This window comes from Gigantopelta aegis, chromosome 7, assembly GCF_016097555.1.
Source record: "Gigantopelta aegis isolate Gae_Host chromosome 7, Gae_host_genome, whole genome shotgun sequence".
NCBI lineage: Eukaryota > Metazoa > Mollusca > Gastropoda > Neomphalida > Peltospiridae > Gigantopelta > Gigantopelta aegis.
In genome coordinates this window covers 17,249,180-17,254,569 of record NC_054705.1, presented here as the reverse complement: position 1 = coordinate 17,254,569, position 5,390 = coordinate 17,249,180, and the positions used below count along the sequence as shown (strand labels likewise).

At 40.5% G+C, this 5,390-nt stretch overlaps 1 non-coding gene across 1 annotated transcript; it reads left to right on the top strand.

Annotated features, from left to right (window-relative positions):
• Nucleotides 1-4,785: 4,785 nt before the first annotated feature.
• Trnak-uuu lies at nt 4,786-4,858 on the top strand. The gene has a single exon. It is a non-coding gene; the product is annotated as a tRNA-Lys (tRNA).
• Nucleotides 4,859-5,390: the final 532 nt, after the last annotated feature.

Below are 5,390 nucleotides of genomic sequence, written 5' to 3'. Positions count from 1 at the left end.
AGATACAGAAAGAGAGAGAGGGGGGGGGGAGAGAGAAATAGAACAGAATTGATGAAGAGATGAACAATTGAGTGGCGGGGGGCGGGGGGGGGGGGGGACAGAGACAGAGAGGATGTACTGACTCATGATTGTGTGTTTCCTACAGGAGTTTCTGAAATAATATTGACTAATATGTCTGATAATAAATATCAATCTAATTAAAATTAGCTCCACTATTACATGTGGATCTAACACCAGCCAGTTGGAGCTCATGTCCACCAATTAAAACCTTACTTGCAGAAAATGTTCAAGTGTATAATCATTTATAACATAACTTATCTATTTGAAATATTTTTACAGCATTTTGTTTTTCAGCAAAGATGTAATGTTTTCTTACTTTATTTTCACAATTGGCAATCACACGGAATACATGTTTGTGAGATATATCTCGAACGACATAGCAATACACAATTCAACATGAAGTGTGTACTAAATAATCAGGGGACGAAATGTCTAGGGCATAAAACGGTAGGTAGCACGAAACGTCCAGGGACGAACATTATTGAGTACGAAACGTCCCGTAACCAATGTAGGTACTTTACAGCTCCCGAGGGGCGGGACGTAGCCCAGTAGTAAAGCGCTCGCTTGATGCGCGGTCGGTTTGGGATCGATCCCCTTCGGTGGGCCCATTGGACTATTTTTCGTTCCACACGGTGCATCACGACTGATATACCAAAGGCCGTGGTATGTGCTACCGTGTCTGTGGGATGAAGCATATAAAAGATCCCTTTCTGCTAATCGAAAAGAGTAGCCCATGAAGTGGCGACAGTGGGTTTTCTCCCTAATATTTGTGTGGTCCTTAACCATATGACTGACGCCATATAATCGTAAATAAAATGTGTTGGTTTCGTCGTTAAATAAAACATTCCCTTCCTTACTTTACAGCAGCTCACGCTGTGAACCCAATCCAATGGCTGATGGCTTAAACACGGTCACCTTTTTGACAGTATTTGGTCAAATACAGGATCCGTCAAAGAGTAAGTAAAGTAAATAAGTAAGTAAAAAAAAAAAGTAAGCTAGTTAGTAATTAAGTATGTAATTAAGTAGCCAACTAAGTAAGATAGTGCGTTGACAAGTACATGCAAATATTGATATCTTGATTGCAAATGTTAAAGGGAAACAAATCGTGTTATCAAACTTTCCATCAGGAGTTATTTACCTTGCTATTAATGCCTTGCCTTAAGTGCATTGAATCCAAAATGGAAAGCCAAACCCTGCTTCGGTGGTGTCGTGGTTAAGCCATCGAACATAAGATTGGTAGCTACTGGGTTCGCAGCCCAGTGTTGGCTCCCACCAAGACCGAGTTTTAAACGACTCAATGGGTAGGTGTAAGACCACTACACCCTCTTCTCTCTCACTAACCACTAACTCAATGTCCTGGACAAGACAGCCCAGATAGCTGAGGTGTGTGCCCAGGACAGCGTGCTTGAACCTTAATTGGATATAAGCACGAAGATAAGTTGAAAAGAAATGAAATCAAAGCCAACATTACTTTAGTATTTTATGTACAATTTATTCCATCTGAATCCCATTAGTTTTTGTGTTCATTAAAATTAGTTATGCCTTATGAGAGAGAGAGAGAGAGAGAGAGAGAGAGAGAGAGAGAGAGAGAGAGAGAGAGAGAGAGAGAGAGAGAGAGAGAGAGAGAGAAATATTTTAGGCCCATTTTGGCAGTGTATTTACTGAACTAATTGCATTATGAATATATACATAGATGTGTGTGTGTTTGTTGTTTGTGTGTGTGTGTGTGTGTGTGTGTGTGTGTGTGTGTGTGCGTGTGCGAGCGTGCGTGTGTGTGTGTGAGCGAGTGAAAAAGCGAGAGAGAGTGATAGACAGACCAGATATATATATATATATATATATATATATAGAGAGAGAGAGAGAGAGAGAGAGAGAGAGAGAGAGAGAGAGAGAGAGGAGAGAGAGAGAGAGAGAGAGAGAGAGAGAGAGAGAGAGAGACAGACAGACAGACAGACAGACAGACAGAGGGAAACAAAGAACGATGCACTATGCATACTTGAACCTTAACTGAATAGTCCACCAACTAACCTATACAATTATTTACTAAACTACATATATTTCCATCCATCCATCTATCCAACCCTCCATTCACCCGTCTGTATGTTTGTCCGTCCGTCAGCCAGTGCATTGGTCGTCCGTCAGTCAGTCAGTCCATTGCTCGTCCGTCCTACTTACATCCATCCACCCAGCAATATATTTTTAAAAACTACCTACAACTTTATCTGTCTACATAAGACCGTGGTGTGCTGTCTGTGGGAAAGTGCACATAAAAGATCCACTGCGGCTAGTGAACAAAGGTAACGGGTTTCCTACGAATATTATTTGTCAAAATTACCAAATGTTTGACATGCAATAGCCGATGATTAATAAATCAGTGCGCTCTGGTGATGTCGTTTAACAAGTTAAACTTTTTTTTCAATTACTCGTATTATGAGAAACTTCATTTTGACGTGCACCGAATAAACCTGTCCCGGTGGGAAATGACAGATATGTCACACAAACAAAGCCCCGTTTACACGATCGCATTGTGGCGGAGTGGCACTGGTTTCAACAGCACGACATACACGTGGCTACAAAACAGGAAATTACCCTCAGAACTAACTGCTTCCATGGTGCCAGTAGGCCTGACTTCGTGACCAGAGATTTCTATATAAAGGTGACGGTGCGGTGACCGAACAATGAAGTGTTAGGCATAATGGATGCCATGTTGGTTAGAATGTAATACTCGTGCTTACAGTCCGGTTGCGTCAAAAGAGAACTGATGAATCGGCATATAACTGTAAATTAAATAGTGCTAGATCTCATATAACACCATGTCATTAACTTTTAAATCCCATACCAACTCTCATAACATTATCAGTATCAGTATGTGTAGCCTATAAACAAGGCGTTACTTTCATAGGTACGAGAAAAAAAATATAATATTGCGAAATAAGATAAAAAATGAATACTACTGATAGTAGGACACGAACGAAAACACACTGGATATACACACACTGGCATTCTAAACAAGAAGGAGAGGGACACGGACTGGTATGTGGAGGTGAACAGCGAAAGACATTAATAGATAGGGGAAGCTGGCCTCAGATTACAGTTATCTTCCCATTTGGTTGTCCAAAATCCGGAAGTTTCACCGCGCAAGTAGTCTGCTGTTTGACTGTGATTATTTTATGGCAGACAGCTATGAAGTGGCAACTGTTTGACTGAAGTGACAGGGGATAGCATGTAGCTTGTAAACATGTGTAACTTGCTGACATTGAAGACTTGTTTGTGGTAATTCCGGCCCATGCAAAAGTAGTGCTTTTTGTGTAAAATGGGTGTACTCCGGTCTGGTTTAGAGGGTGTGTCTGTTTAAACCAATATGCTGGGAGAAAGAGCTGGACAACAGGGGTTGTCCTTTTCAGGGTATGTGTCCCCCATGCAGGCAAAGGTACATACAAAACCTCACGGGCATGCTGATATTAATAAAAATGTTATAGCCACTAAGGCTATATAGAAACATATAGCGAAATTAATTGTGGTCTGAGGCCAGCTGCCAGATCGGGAAGAAATAAGATGGCAGTCAAAGGAAAGAAAGGAAAGGGAACAGTGGGATACAAAAAGGGGGCGGGACGTAGCCCAGTGGTAAAGTGCTCGTTTGATGCGCGGTAGATCTGGAATCGATCCCCGTCGGGAGTTCCCAGTGAGCTATTTCTCGTTCCAGCCAGTGCACCACGACTGATATATCAAAGGCCGTGATATGTGCTATCCTGTCTGTGGGATGGTGCATATAAAACATCCCTTGCTACTAATGAAAAACAATGTAACGGGCTACCTCTCTACTTAAGACTATATGTGAAAATGACCAACTGTTTGTTATCCAATAGCCGATGATTAATAAATCAATATGCTCTAGTGGTGTCGTTAAACAAAAACACACTTTAACTTTGTAAAGAAGAAAACGGATTGAAAATGTAGTCTTAGTCTGCCAAAGGGATCTGTTAATCATAAACATCATACAACGGCTACCAAGTCAGCACAGTCCTTTAAATATGGTATTAACAATCAAAATTCGTTTTTATCAATACCACGACTTTTGACAGTGGAGTCAGCTGTGTTGATTAAAATGACTAGGACTAATATGATGGTATGAGTCACATGATGACAAGGTGATGATTGAAACCAGCAAATAACGTACACGTGCTACAAGCCTTGAAATGGAATGAGTGAGTGAGTGAGTGAGTGAGTGAGTGAGTGAATGAATGAATAAGTGAATGAAAAGTTTGTTTTGTTTAACGACACCGCTAGAGCACATTAATTTATGACTCATCAGCGCGGATTTAGCTCAGTCGGTAGAGCGCTCGCCTATGGAGCTTGCGTCGTGCGATCGAATCACCTTAGTGGATCCATTATCTGACTGGGATTTTCCCCGTTTCAACCAGTGTCTCATGACTGGTATATCAAGGTCCGTGGTATGCGCTGTCCTGTCTGTGAAAACAATGCATACAAATGAACTCTTGCTGCTAATGGGGAAAATGTAGGCGGGTTTCCACTGAAAACTACATGTCAGATTTACCAAATGTTTGAAATCCAATAGCCTACATATGATTAATAAATGAACGTCCTCTAGTGGTGTTGATAAACAAAACAAAAAAAACTTTAAAAACTAGACCTATCAAATTCAAGCAAGGGGTTTTAAATCCTGCCACTTTCCAATAGATATGACAACATATTACTTGTCATCGGGCCTGCGTAGCTCAGTCGGTAGAGCATCAGACTTTTAATCTGAGGGTCTAGGGTTCGAGTCCCTACGTGGGCTTATATACGTTTTTCAATTCATATTTAATATTATTTATCATTACTTTTTACAATGGATGATGAACGTAATATATTCATAAATAAGTAAATATTAAATTGTTAATTGATTTCTTCATTTTAAACAAAGATCACTATTGTAAATCGGTTAAAATTCAGAAACAAAAAGCGAGTTTCCTTTCTGTCTTCTCGCCACCAAATTTCGAATTAGCAATAAATGTTAGACATAAAAGTTTAAAGTTTAACGACACCACTAGAGCACACTGATTTATCAATAATCGACTATTGGATGTCAAATATTTGGTAATTTTGACATATAGTCTTATAAAGGAAACCCACAACATTTTTCCATTAGTAGCAAGTGATATTTTACATGCATCATCCCATAGACAGGATAGCACATACCACGGTCTTCGATATACTAGTCGTGGTGCACTGGATAAAACGAGAAATAGCCATATGGGCATCCGACGGTGACCGATCCTAGACCAACCGCGCATCAGGCGAGCGCTTTGCCACTGAGCTACGTTCGCGCA